Genomic DNA, 16,551 nt, shown 5'->3' with positions numbered 1-16,551 from the left:
CCCCCCCCCCCCTTCCAAAGGAGAACTAATCATTAATCTTTCAAAGAACCAATTACTTTAACTCAATCAATGGTTGATCAAGGTGTTTCTTAGACTTCACCTCAACCACCAAAGTTTATTTGGAGTTTAATGGACCATAAAACAACTATTTTGAGAATCTTCCAATCTAATACCCAATCTAGCCAACCTATGAACATCTTTCACTAGGTCTTTCTTGGCTTCATCTACATGAGACACACTACCCATGGTCATATGACTTAGTCATCCGCAACCACATTGTCCTTGTTGGGATGATAGAGAACACTCATGTCATAATCCTTCAACAATTCCAACCACCTTCTTTGTTAGAAATTCAACTCCGTTTGAGTAAAAAGATATTTGAGGCTCTTGTGGTCAGTATACATATCAACATGGACACCATATAAATAATACCTCCATATTTTCAAGGCAAACACCACGAAAGATAACTCAAGATCATGAGTTGGATAATTTTTCTCATGCACCTTAAGTAGTCTAGAAGCATAAGCTACTACTTTCCTATGTTGCATAAGGAAACACTCTAAGCCCACTCGGGATGCATCACAATACACAACAAAGATCTTTGTTCACTCCGGTAAATTCAACACCGGAGCGGTGGTAAGCCTCTCTTTCATGATTTGGAAGATCTTTTCACATGCCTACGACCACTCACATTTCACACTTTTTTGAGTCAAAGTAGTCAAAGGAGATACACGGATGCAAAACCATCCACAAACCTCCTATAATATTCCGCTAGGCCCAAAAAGTATTAATGTCAGTTGAGTCAACTGTTTAGGACAATATTTCACCACCTCGGTTTTCCATGGATCAACCTCAACCACCTCACTATAGATGATATGACCATGAAATGCCACCGACCTCAACCAAAACTTACATTTGCTATATTTGGATAATAATTAGTGTTCCTTAAGTACTCTTAACACCACCCTCAAATGATTCATGTGTTCACCCACATTTTTTGAATATACCAAGTTTTCATCTATGAAGACAATAACAAATGAATCTACGTATCTTCGAAACACCCGATTCATGAGATGCTTAAACATCGTAACGACATTAATGAGACCAAAGGACATTACTAGGAACTCATAGTGACCATATCATGCCCGAAATGCCGTTTTGGTATATCCTCACCTCACTACAAGAAATTTTTTTAATTAAGACCAACATTTAGGGACGAGTTTATAATCCTATCTCTAAAAGTATATCTATTGGGACAAGATTTTAGTTCAGTCCTTACTAATGTATGTTTTTGCGAAGGTGATTGATCTAATCCATAGAGAAATTAATAGGTGGTCCCAAATTATAATTTTGGGGTACGTTGGAGAGAAATTGCGGCAACTTAATATTTTTAAAAAGTTCAATTTTCAAAAAAACTAGAGCCAAAAATAAGTGTAACTAGAATTAAAAAAAAAATTATGACAAAATATGCTTGTTTCTAAGAATAATTTTGTGTATAAGGAAACCCTAGTAGCATCTGTTTGCAACGATCTCAACGTAGGTAAGAGCTCTCAGCATTTAATCTATGTATTCTCAAAACAAAGAAAGTACAGGTTTAACTAGCTGTGGTCTCAACCCAATCTCTATTTTTTATATTACTCAAATATCAGGTATTTCTACCCTCTCGAGCTGATTTTTTCCATCTGTAAATATGATTTGTTGTTTGTTTTGTGCGATTTTTACATTTGCTTGTTGATATATTCCTTTTCTTTTAAACTAGATGTTCATTCTTTTAAATATTAAAGTTTATTGTATGATAAGATCCAAACTGTGAATGGGATTGATCTTAAGAGAATAGCGTGTTCCAAATTGTTCTTGAAACAGAGGTACTCGGAGCTAAATTACCTAAAATTGTGTTTGAGAGACTACAGGGAGAGTTGTATTAAACATGAATTACAAGTGAAATATTTTTGTATTTTTAGATTAGTAGTGATAGAAAGTAGTTGCAATTGTTCAACAGATCCCTGAGTGTAATCACGTGCCACTAGTTCCTAACAACTTTCTATCTAACAAAAAAATGTAGTTGCAATTGCACTATTATGAAATTATCTAATATAAATAGATAATATCATAGTGTATTATGTATGTCAAAATAATCAATTATATTTTACTATCTAATTCTTCCATTTTTGTCTAACTGAAACTATGTTTACTGCCTACTATAATCTTAGCTATGCCTCCTCTTTTGCGAGTTATTTTCTATTTTCATCTCTGATTTGGCGTGTTGTTTGTTTTCTTCGGGTTACTATTCTTGCTAATGTTCTGATAGTTGCTAGTGTGGTTTAAACATGAGAAATCTATCTTGAATAACAACTGAACAATTGTTAAACATTTAAGGCAAGAAGAGCAGTCGGAAAAATTAGTTGTAGTTGTTAAAACTGATTCACATAGGCAGTAACGTGCAACTAAATCTTGAGAGATTTCTATATAACTAATATAAATTAGGAATTTCAATCACTAATTTCATTTATTGCTCTGCGGCATGAAGTTCCAATTCTAGATGCTTTCTTTGTATTTGGTGTGGCTCAGCCTCTCCTGGGAATGTTAAATCTATTAAGTGAGGAGTCATATTATTTTAATAATAAAAGTATATATAAAATAACATAGCTAAGAAAAGATGAGAAATTCATATTCTAGTACATTTACTATGCTTATAGTTTGTCAACAAACCTCTCGAACAATTTAACCTCCTCTTCTTCCTCATAAGCGTGGAGTTCTGCTATCTCGAGCATATATCAAGAATAGAATATTGTTGTAAGAAAATGGGAGCAGTAAAAAGGAAAAAAGACCCAGGAAAATATAAGAGCATAGTAACTGAAGAAAGTAGCTTAAAGAACAGCTCCGCCCATTTTGCTTCTTTGAAAAAAAACAAGAAAATATAAGAGGTTAGTAACTGAAAAAATTTGACGCCCTATCGTATTCTTCAATATGTTCTGTAACATGGCATCTTATTCTGAATAATTCATCATAATTTTAAAATCAAATTAACTCAAACTGATGGAAGATGTAAAAAGTAATTGAACTGATGCAAATTACCTCCCATAAAATGTGGAAACACTTATCGTTCCATTTGGATTTTAACCTCGGCAAACTTCATAGCTATCAGGGGAGTAATAAAGGATAAGTGTGTAGTGTATAAAAGTGATTCTTCATTAGATCATCCACATTAGAACAAGTAGTTTGAGATTGCCCACTTCCTTTATATTGGCCGTTTATATTAGGCAATCCTTAACCTTGTGGCCACTCTTGCCACACCCAAAGCAATTATCCGTCCCAACAAGCTAATCAGCATATTTTTTATGCCTCACTTTCCAGAAGTTGGATTCTTGCTAGGTGAGCTAGTACCTTTTCCCTTTTGAGATTTAGGGTTATAAAACCTATCTTGATGAGCCTTGGGAAATTCGGAAGGAACTTGACTAAAAAACCTCTTCTTGAACCTAGGCTTGTCTTGAATGTCAAGCCTACTCTTATAGGAACAACCTTCGTAATACTTGGCCTTCTTGGCCTCCCTACTCTTTCTCCTTATCCTAGTTTCTTCCACTTATTAAGAATTAACCATGAGACGAGAGATTTTCATTATTATAATGAAGCATAGTTGAACGACATTCTTCCACTGATTCATCGAACACCCCCATAAGAAAAGGACTCATGTCACCCCTTGGGTTTGAAACCAAGGATGGAGCATACATGGACAATTTAGTGTATTTGAAGGAATAGTACAGTACACTCAAACCTACTTTACAATGTTTTATGAATTCTACCATCTTAGCTTCCCTCATCTCTCTAGGAAACAACCTATCAAGAAAATCCCTCTTGAAGATCTCCAAAGTCACTGGACCACCTCTTAGTGCCCCATTATCCCTCCATTGCACATACCAAGTTTGGGCCACATCTTTGAATTAATATGCCTCTTACTCAGATTTCTCAATTGAGATCACACCCATAACATAGAGAATCTAGTGGACCTCATTGAGGAAATCTTGAAGGTCCTCATCTGACCTCGACTCATAGAACATAGATGTATTCATTCTAGCAAAGTCTCTCAAATGCGAGGCCATAGTAGTTATCATTGAGGCACATGAGGTCCAACCTCCCTATTCATTTGGGCCATCATAGCATGAACTTGAGAAGTGACGACATTAGCTTGAGAGGTCATGGGTTGAGTTAAAGTTAGAAAGGCTTCCCTTATATCTCAATCGGTCATCGGTGGAGGAGCATTCAAAACTTGATCACCCATAGCAACTTCTTCAAGTAGAGGCACTTAATTGTTATGTGGAGGGACTTGATAGTCTTGATTTCCAACATTATCCATTTCTTCTTCAGCCCTTCGAGCAGATGCCCTTCGAGTATTCATACCTATAACCACAATACAAGGTTAAGGTGAAACCACATAATAATACTCTAGAGGCACGATGTAGGATGCTAGAAGATTGAGATTTTCTATGCATTACATAATCTCTCTTTCATAGGTGTGGAGCTTCAAAATTACAAATAAAAATCTTCATAGATGTGGTTTAATGAGACATCATTTCTATGGATATTCAACCTTATGCTCTGATACAAAGTTTGTCACATCTAGGAAGTACCTCCTAGACGAAGCCATCATCTTCTTCCTCAAGAATACTAAGACTAGACTCTAAGAATTCATCATTGTATTCATAGGTTAAAAATGCGGTAAAATTAAAACTTTTCATCTACACTACTTCATGAGGTTTACTTAGACCTCTCTCTTACACAAAATATATTCATATCAAGTATACATATACCCTTCGTATAACAAGATTACATAGTCTTGTACTACTATGGCGCGCACGCGCACGCACACACACACTCAAACACACAAGTACACGCACACACACACGCACACACACACACGCGCACACACACACACACACACAGATATATATATATATATAAGATATACCCTTAAAACGGATGAACATATCATAACCGTCTAAACAAGAGTATAACAATTGGGCATAGCCCATACTCAATAAAATAAAAGCCATATATATGTTGTACAATCATAGTACTCAAATGAAAGAGAATGAACAAAGTGTGTTTACGACTAATCAACATTATACACTAGAAGTGGCATTGTCCTCGAAGTGGTGAGGACCTACCCATGTTGGAGAATGAAGATCCAAGTCTTCTTCAAAAGTCTTCACGAACCCTTCAACTACAGGAACCTAAAATGTTGGGGAAAAGGGGGAAATGCGGTTACGACATCATTTGTACTAATTGTGGAATCATATGCACAAACAACATATAAATCATTCTAAAAACAGACATTTCATTAAAACATGCTAATTTTCTTTTGAAAAACCTTATGCACATTCAATAACCAATAAATGTCAATAGCACATCTTCATTAAATCAAGACCATGTACATCAAAAGACCAACCATATCAAGTCTAGTCTAGTAAACATGCATATCAACATAATTGAGCACATAATCAAGACAACTCTATCATCAAATTATAATACTGACAAGCATGTATAAGAGTTCATAACATCATAACAAAGTAAGACCCTTACTCATGAACTCTCATTAATACACTAGTTAAATGACTAAGAAGGGGCCATAACCTTACTCAATCAAGTAAACCCAATAAGAACTATAAGCAATTTCCAACTTCACATACTATATCAATAAGAGTAAACATCGTCATATTTTAACAATAGAGACAAAACACATGTTCATAAATGAAACCATCATCATATAGGTTCATCAACATATAATATCAACATAAACATATCATAATTTCATCAACATATAATATCAACATATACATATCATTTACATTTACAAGCACATAAGCATATAAAATCATCTTTCGAAGACTTTCCTCAAGGCTAACTAGTGCAATGCATAGGTAGAGTCTCATACCCCTACCTAAACTAAGTCAAACCCCTTAGGTCACCCTAGTAAGAGTTCACTTCATTACTTCTTTTTACCTTTTGGAAACATCTTTCCTTAACCGACATAGACCACAAGAGCTAATGTGGAATCCGGTGTACATGGAAGATTACACATAAAGAAGGATGTTGCTGCCAAGGTAGTACAAAAACATCAACAAAACATCTACGTGGATCCACTAGATAGTATTAAATGGGGGCAACATGGATCAAGAAATAGGATACATAGTTGGGACCAACTTTATGCTATATGCATTATAGTATCCAATATAATGAGTACATTAGTGATCCTACCTTCCGTATGTGGGAAGGGACACTCCTCACTCTAGTTCACTTGGTCCTAAGCTAGATTCCTTTTTTGAAATGTCATCATAGCTTAGTTTAGGTTATACGGTCTACCGCTTATATAGTCATCATCATAGATCAATAGGAATTGCATGAGTATTTTCCTTTCATTACAATTCACACATGTAAGGTTAGCACATTTACAAAATCACATTATCATAAGGCAAAAGGGTAAGTCATCAACATCCTTATATGAATACATCGTAGACAAAAATTCACAAGTTATATACCAAGAAATTCAAATTTAAAATCATACCTACCCTAATAAAATCTTATTTGTCACAATTGAAATCTAGATCCCAGACGAGACCGGCATCGTTGACCTCTCAAAGGTTGCAGACAAGCCTGCATACGTCTTCCTCACTTCATCTAGATTAATTTTTGTGGAAAATTTAAATTTTTTTGTTTCTTAACATACATGTATACATACTACTTAACATCATTGGTGTTCACAAATCACAGAGTCTACTACATTCATTCATACGTACTTCACATCATTTTGTTCATAGTCTAGTGTGAACACCAGCTAACGTAGGATGTAGTTTAAGACTTTCATCGGGTTCGTTGTGCAATGATCAAGAATGACCTAGTGTCATTACTTAGGTTTGGCTCACCTCTTGATTATCCAATCCTAACACCTTTGGTATCATTCATTTCATTGTGTACATTATTTGAGGCTGGACTCATTCATCATGGGGAACTTTGACTTTAATCAACATAGATCATGATAGAATCATGAAATCCAGTGTCTCCCCCACACCGAAAGTAAGTGGAATCACCGAACAAAGTGACCCAAAACATGCTAGCGTACATAGGAATTGAACCCCACTAGATCCCTATATTGGCAGTATAGGTTTGAAGACTAGGAGATATAAGGAGACCCATACCCGGCATGCTGGACATTCTCTTCTCAAGAGAATTACGTGAACCTCCGCCCTTCCTAAAAGAAGGCATCACCGCTCATAGCTAGTCTATCGGTTCTCAGTATAAAGTTCCATTACATTCAACTCATACATTATGGAAGCTGGCTTCTAGTATGACGCTATCATAGCTCAATAGAGGATTTCTAATCTCATCGTTGGTATTAAGTATATTATTCTCAATACTTTCATTAGAGTGTTCATAGATAGTGGTCTCTTCAATAACTTTACACTTTCATAGGTGAGTACATTTTTGTAATATTCACTTAGACTCATTTGAGATTGCCCTCATGGTTTACATTAGCCTCTTATCATGTTGTCACCACATTCATTAACTTTAGCACATTTTCTCTTCATAATTACTCACCCCTTATTACGTGAAAGCTCATTTCATCATATGCCATATAGTGTGTTGCACAATCTTACTTAACCCTCCCAGGGTTTCTTTTCATTGTTCACGTCATCATATGCCAATGTACTTGGCCATTTAGTGTGTTTCAAACTCTTACTTAAGCCTTCTAAGGTTTCATGATTTCTTTACATACATCTTAGGTTCACTTACTTTTAAACGTATGCTAGACTTGTGGGTCTATACGTATAGGCAATGAGGTTTCATTCATAGTTCGTTTAAGTGATTCATATCTTCCTAAAATTATGCGGCATAAGACTTATGCATCTTGTATGTATGCCAAGATCATTGATTTCGAACTATGTAGGCAGCAATATATGAACATCTATTCATGTATGACTTATGTATCAATAAAGAATTTGGGCAAGGGAACCCGGTTTCAGATCCCTTGGATAACACTTACGTTTTTATTTATGTTCGTTTAATCCACACTGCTTGGGGACACAAGATCGACCCCCAACGCCTCCATTTTATATTTTTTCCAAAATTTCTCTCTTCTAATTTCGCTCTGTCGGACTGAGAGGATGTGGGATAAAACCCCCACAACCTCATTTTATTTTTATTTCCTTCTATTTAATATCTCCCCTTTTGGCCATAGGGGTGTGGGTTCGAATTCCCACAACCCCACTTTAATTTTTTTCTCCTTAATTTTCCTTGGTTCTGCCTAGAGGTCATGGGTTCGATTCCCACACGCCTCAACCTTTTTTTTCATTTTTATTCCTCCTTCAATCTTATTGAGAGGTTGTGGGTTCGAATCCCACTCGTGTCGTTTCTGATTTTTGTATTTCATTTTCGGATCAAGGCACGTGGGTTTGAAACCCACATGCCACATTCGTTTTTTCTCACATTATTTCAATGATTTTTAACATGGTGAGGTCACAGGTTCGATTCTTAGTGGCCTCACATATTTTAATTCACTTTTACCTAGCATGATAATCCCCTTAGCATTGCCGAAATTCATCAACAAGATGCTGGAAATTTTGGAAGACTAGTTTCTCACCTCTTCACATTAAATGTTTAGACGTTTTATGTAGTTTTTAGTGAGTTCTTTAAGTTCATTTACATGGATTCATTTGAAAATTAGTTTGCACTCAAATCAGAATATTTAATCACTTCTGAACATCACGATTTAATCAAGTTTGTGAACAAGAAATACAACCATAAACATGTCATTTTTTGAACTTGAATCCAAGAGTGTATATCACGGCTACATATTGCACACACATCATTTTTCACTTAATTTCCGACAAGATGATAAATATTCACATAATTCCGAATATAAACACATAAACATACATCACGATAACACATTACATCCCTAATTTCTACCAGAAAAAATACCCAACCTATGATTCGAAATGAGCTAGTGATAAGGACATGCAACGGCGAACAACCCTAGTTTTTTGAATAGATTCGTCTTAAACTTAAGGGGTCTCTTGGGAAAGGGACCAAGAGAGAAGAGAAACCATTTATTTTTAACGTTCAAATCACAACTTTCTTCCCAAAGAACTCCTCCAAAAATACGTCCAAACCGAAACCTTAACACCAAATTTGACGGAACACCTTCCTCTTTTACCTAACGTTTTTGATTAACTTCTTTGTGTATATTTTTCGTGTAAGTTCTTCAAGTGTGAAGAACTTAAGTAATTTTTCTGTTCTTGTAGTTTTTTAGGCAGAGTGAACGTGAATGAGAGAAGAGAGAATGATCGTGTGTTTAGAGATAGACTTGAGTAGGGAGAGTTTTCTTAGGATTTGGAGTTTAGTTTAGGACATAGTCAAATAAGGTTTAGTTAAATGGTAAAATATGATTTCCCTTTTATTTTAAATCTTCCAATAAATATTAATTAACTAAATTAATTACAAATTTAAAGAAAAACAATTTAAATCATTGCATCCACCTAGGTTCTAACCCAGGTGGAGCAAGACTTCACTTCAAAGGCAAATTTTTGGCCGTATCTCCACGAAATACCCATCCACCTTATGAATTAAATAATTTATTACATATTTAGGGTAATTACGATACTATCCTTATCCTTGAAACTGACCATTCTACCTCTAGACCCTCCAAACTTAAGATTTCCCCTTTTTAAATCCGATAAAGACTCATTCAGGTAAATCTTCACATTTGGAATCCCTACATGGCTGGACCAAACCTTTACTAGCTAAAATCATTCCCCAAGTTAGTTGTCTTAGCTGTCACAAGGGTTCAGAGGTCTGGTTCTAAGCGCATCAATCCGTGTGAACACGGCTAATCGTAGGCATTTTAAACACACTAAACATTATTTAGCATAGCGTTTTCAGGGTTGTTACATTATCATAAGGTATACTTCAATACAACTTCATCACTAAAAAAAGTAATGGTAATTTAAGTAAAGCATTGAGATCACAAGTCTTACCTCAAACTCCTTCAAAAGCAATCATCTAAAGTTTTACCACCAACCATTCAATTCAACCCAATAATGTGTGTAATATCATCAAAAAAGAGTTATCACCCCAATAATGAAGTCGATTGAATCAGTACACAACAATTCATGACTATTTCATAAAATATGGTTAGGGGTTTGAGTCAAATTCATGATCTAATTCACAACATAGGTCAATTCATCAAGTACTAGCATAAATTGTTTTAAGATAAATCATAATCTAGTCACAATTATCTAAATAAATCATAAACAAAGCAATTTATAAAGTCAAATTCATGAGAGTAGAAAACTGACTTGAAATTCATTTTTGAAATAAATTTGGAGGAACCCTTTGGGGAAAGAATTCCAAAGGTGAAAGGAATCTCATACCTTTTTAATTGATGAATATTGATGGATAAACATAGCCTCCTTGACTCCCTAGAACATTCTTCTTCTTGTTCATCTATGGAGTTTCTTTGGGAGAGAGAAGGAAGAGCAATTGGGTTTTGGGAATTATGAGAGTAGGGTTTAGTTTAATTAGGTTTGCTCTTTATATAGAGGTCCTTAATTAAACATAATTAGACCTCCCTTAACCCCTACTAGTTAACTAAAAAATTAAATATTTTAATTAACTAACCTAAAACGAAACAGCAAAACACAAACATGATATATGAGAACCCGACCAACGGGCCGTAGGTCAGTTGATGGCCAAGCCCCCTTCCATGCTGCACATCCGTTGTTTTAGTCAGAGACTTTCTAAATGACCTTTTCACGAATTTGGATAAGTGACTATCGACACTGTCCTTTGAATCCCCATCGATAAGTCTAGGCCTCCTCTTCTGCAATCATCGATGGCACCGTCTTTTGACAGCTTTTAGGCAAACAAGAAGGGTCCTCCTCAAGGATCCTTTGGTTGGTCCTTAGGTAGTCTTACCCGGACATTTCGACTATAAACAAAGTATAATTCGTGTTATACACCTTTTAACCAAATTTAATAATTTTTTTACTCTTAAACCTTGTAAAATAGACAAAGGCACGCTAGCACCTCATAAACTAGTTTCCGAATGTCATGGACGTTCATTGATGTTTTGTTTCTAAGTCTTACTAAATGAATTATAAACATTATATTTGACCTTAAATTAGTGGTACAACTCTTAGACTCTCTTGTTAGGATCCATATTAGGCTTTAGACTTTCACAGTATTACAATTGTTTTGACTAAATTGTGACTTTTCTGATGCATTAATGATTTTTATGCATAGGGACCCAACTTAGTACATATGTTTTTATACTAACCCATATTTTGTCCCCTTTTCCGCAAAAAAACATTAGAGGTTCCAGTCATTGAAGAGTTTCTAGACCACTTTGAAAGAAGACATGGATCTTCCCCGCAAGTCATTGGTGAATACTCAAGTTCGGGGATGTTGTCGTGTTCTATTCTAGCTATGATGTTGCTTATGTTTAGCGTCTTTTATTCATTATCTCTTTATGTTTGAGACATTTATTGTAAGCTTATGCTGTCATATTGTTTTGTATTGGCTATGTCCAAAATTTGTACTCTTGTAGATGCTTTAATGTTATAAGATGTTATTAGATTATATCTTGCATATTGGTATATTTTCTATGCGAGAAGCCTAAGTAAGCTTTATATGTGTAGAGTCGAAAGAAGCTCCTTATATGTAGTATGAAAGGAGTCTATGTAAACATCATTTGAAGTATGTTAAAAAATTTTAATATTTTTGCATTTTTTACGTTTGATATGTGATGATGAATGCTTAGGGCTTGTCTAAGTCCACTTCGAGGACACCGATGCCGGTAATGACTAGGGGGTAATTTAGGTCATTACATTCTTGCTACCATATATTATTCGCCGGAGTTTTTTTATCACAACCAAAAACCATACCCTAGAAGTTAGAGCACAATCTCGGATTGTGGCATGGCATCGTCGAACAGTCGGAGTTCTTAGACAAGACCTTTCATATAATTCATTGCTATGCATAATGAAAACTAGTGCGGAATTAATGCTTTTCACAAACATAGTATAGTCTTCAAAATCTCTTTCATATAAAGTAATAGAAAATACTATGTCTCAATCTCATCATCTTAAGTATACTTGGGACACGACCCATACATCAAACTACAAATATAAAAATACTTAGTCTATTACAATACTTCAATAAGAAACATAAAAGACATATATATTCCCTCGAAGTGAGGACATACTTTAACTTCTCTTGCACGATCTTCTAAGTCCAAGTCTTCACTTATAAAAGCACCTCACCTACAAATAACTATGTAGATAGAAGTATTGAGTTAGTACAACCACATGTACTATGTATGGCTTATGCATAAAAATCATGAAAACAGACTTAAAGTCATAATAATATCATAATTCAATTTAGAAACACATAAGGTACTTCTAGCATGCAATTTTCTCACTTAAAGTCATCGTAAGATTCACTTAAGTCAAATAAAGAGAGACCGCCCATAAACCCTCTGTAAATGTGCCTAAATGACCCTTAAGATTACCTATAATGAGTCACATACATACTTCCAAAGCAATCATAAACATCAAGGTAAGATTCTTTTAGCAAAGGTGAACTCTAACTCTCACCTGAGTGAGTTGTAAAGCGACCTCCCATACAATCCCTTATACACACACTTAAGAGAACCTATAGACTCCCTAAGATAGAATCATGCTCACATAAGTCACTAAATCCTAGATGATATGACATTCTCTTCCCCAAGGATATCAAAAGACCTACTTAACTAAATCAAGAAGATAACGTCCATAGTGACCTCTTCAAAATTACCTAAATAGTCCTTTAGACTACCTAAGTCTTAGATCATGTCCACAAAATCAACTTACTTCCCTAACCATAGTAATCCTTAAGACTTCCAAAGATAAGACATGAAGAGATCATCCCTTATGCCCTCTTTACACTTTAGATAAGAAATCCTTAAGTCGCTTTAGATAAGTTACTCATTCATTTACATTCTCCTTAAAATAAGTCCTTAGTTCATTAGTTTATTAAAACTAATACATCACATAAAGGACATTCAAATAATGGTCTGGGACAAGATTTAGGAACTCTACATGACACCATCAAAGTCTATTGTGCAATGTCTTGATAGCGTCCCATACCACCACCTAAACTCCATCAACTACTCAAATACTAATAGGTATTCCATATGAATATAATAAATAATAACCGAAATAGACCATTATAGCAAGACATGGAATACGGTTTTCTATCCTACTCCGATGAGGTTGTTCTACTTGCCAATGGTAGATTTTAGACACATCCCATGTAGGCACATGGTATAGGAATAAGAAAGACTTCTTTGTATTGTAGTTTAATCGTTAACTAGAACTACTTTCCCTTACCATACTCACTCGGTGCTAGCCTTCATTCTCATAGAGTAATTTAAACATTAGGTTAACATAAAAGGATTACCCTACCAAGGAAGGTCCACTAGGTCTACCTCACAATGGCGACAAGAAGCTCATGATGACTTTCCTAAGGATTAATATGATGCCGTTCCATCAAACTAACCTTCAGTCCAACATTCCTTTACTTTGAAGGATACCATTACAAATTAAACTTTAATCAATCTTAACCTTACCCTTAAGTCAATGTTTTCATATAAGAGACTCTCATAACATCTTTTATTGTGACATGTCATTCATACATTCAAGACTAAGAGTTCTAAAATCCTAAATCAAGACATCACATATCTATATTCATAGATACATCAAGAAAGATGTATAAGTCAATCAGGACAAGAAATCACCTACATCACTTTTCACTCATAATGCAAGTCATTCTAGAAACACCTCTAAAACAACCTAACATCTTCAAGTCATCATATATATCATCATAACATCATTAATATACTCCACATAGACTCATAAAGTAAATTAGGAATAACCAAGACATAACCTAACTCTATAATCATAATGTCAAAGTCATAGTCTAACATTATCATTTAAGACAACATAAGTATATATGACTATAAAACTTCACATGTGGATAGATAACGTCATGTTTCACATAATCATACTACACATATAGCCACATAAGTTCAAGTAGTTGCCAATAAGTCCATACTCATAATGTTGCATAAAGTAATGCTGACAAGGCCACGTCAATTGCGAGTAAATCACATAATAGCTCCACCATAATTGGACCATACCAATCACAATAGAATCTAAGTATAATAAATATAAAATTAAAGATATCTGGGCAGCATCCCTTCATTCCCTTATTCACACTCCAATTCAATGCTAAACGTCCAATTCAATATCATAAGGCCCTTACCCAAGGCCATAACCAACAATTCAAGCAATCATCATAAAATCTAATGAAATCTCAATCAATTCAATATAGGTTTAGAAACCTACTATCAAGTAGATTATAATTAAATATAATTCTTATATCATAAGAAACTACATAACAATTCATCATTCTTAACTTAATATCAAGTAACCCACATTATATTAAAAAACTAGGGTTCATCCAACTTCATGTATTCATAGGTAATTTAGTATGAAATAATAAATACAATATAGATTAGATCATAATTAAATGTTTAGAAATCATTTATACAAGATACGATAGTAGAATCATGAAATTGGACAATTCACTTTAAAAAACATTGAAAAACATATTGAGAATTGGGCCCTTGATGAATAGAGTTTAAAGGATCAAAATACATACCTCAAGGATGATAATTATTCATTTTGATTGGCGAATTTTTGCACAAAAAGACCTCACAAAGTTGCCTCTTCAATCAGGGAGGTTTTGAAATATTTTTTAAGTGTTTTGGGTTTATAATTTTGAAGAATGAGTCTTCCATGTCATTACCCTTTATATACTTAAATTAAAATAACCAAAATACCCTTAATAAACCGTCCATGAATTAATTTACAAGGGGGTTGAGTTTACCAATTCACCCATAAGTGGACAGCAGCGCATGGGCAGGAACGCAGGTCTACGATGCCTGCCCTTCACGGGGCGCCACCACCTTGACGGGCCGTCACAATCCTCCGTCGGTGGCAAAAGTATCTTTACAAGCTTCCTCTCTTAACCCTTCGATATTTCCCTCACGACGGGACCCTTTGATGGGGTGTCACCAGCACGACTGGCCGTTGACTGCTCCGTCACCAGGGTCTGCCATGGACAGCCTGCACACTGATTTTGGGTCCTTCCTTAAGGACCCTTAGATTTTCCTTGGGATAATTTCTCGGACGTTTATAACACAAATACGATTTTCTATAAGTTAAAAACCTCTCACGTGAATTTTATCTAAAACGAACACGTAAAACTCGACGAAACTTGCCTAGACGTACAAGGTCGACTGAAGGTATATCTTTCGAACGCCTTGGACATTCTTGGTTGTGTGACCTCCAAACTTCACAAACCTTTAACCACTTCCTATAAATGATATATTATATCTATTAATAACCTTAAAAAACTATGAAACACACATAAACACGTAGAACCACATTTTAGACATTTAGGTGACTTAGTCGTCGAACGTCTTAATCGTTCATTGATGTTTGACTTCCAACACCTCCAATACTTTAGGTACTGGATATATAACATATATAAGACATATTTAGGACCTTATAAAATCAATACCAACATGTTAGTGTCTACTTATCCGAAGTCATTTTCGGGGTATTACAATCTCCCCTACTTGGAGAACATTCGTCCTCGAATTACACCTTCCACTCTCCGAACACTTCAAAGATTAGAGACTCAAATAGTATCTAATAACCATTCCATACAACACATAATCACAAAAAAACAGCAATTTCACATTGTCAAGATATTCACAACACAACAGGAAACTAGAAAACAATTCTATAACTCATTATGCTACAAATCTCACATTCTTCATTCCAAATAGTAAAAAATTATTTCATACTCAATACCAAACTCATATACATCAGTTATAACAACATTAAAATATTTTTAGTCAAACGAATCAATTAGTCATTTTCTCAAAAATATGGCAGCATGCAGTTTTTAAGGAAACAGTGACTTTTAAGCAAGTTTTTTAAAAAATCCACATTTTAAGTAATTCATAATATCAACATGCTAATATGCAAAGTAACATCACATAAACAGATCTTACAACATAGTCATGGCTTCATAGAACACACAATGAAAGAAGTTAATGAAATTCAATTTCAACCAAACTCCTAAACATCATGCACAAGCAACAAATTCATGGAGTTCTATCCTATCCACAAACAATACTCCCCCACGTAGAAGAAACTCATATCTTAACAAAAGAAAGAGAACTTACAAAAATCATCATCACTCTCCTACTCATCCGGCTTCTCCACTGTAGAATGTAGTACATAGAAACGCCTCTTTGTCGAATCATCATCCTTTGGAACACTTGGAGCAACTTGCTTACCCTCTCTACCTCTAGAAGCAATCATAGGAAAATCTCTCATTTTGAGCCCATATTTAACACAACTAAGGCAACTCCCGGTACCCAAT

The sequence above is a fragment of the Solanum pennellii genome, chromosome 11, assembly GCF_001406875.1.
Source record: "Solanum pennellii chromosome 11, SPENNV200".
In the NCBI taxonomy this organism is placed as follows: domain Eukaryota; kingdom Viridiplantae; phylum Streptophyta; class Magnoliopsida; order Solanales; family Solanaceae; genus Solanum; species Solanum pennellii.
Note: the sequence above shows the minus strand (reverse complement) of the source record.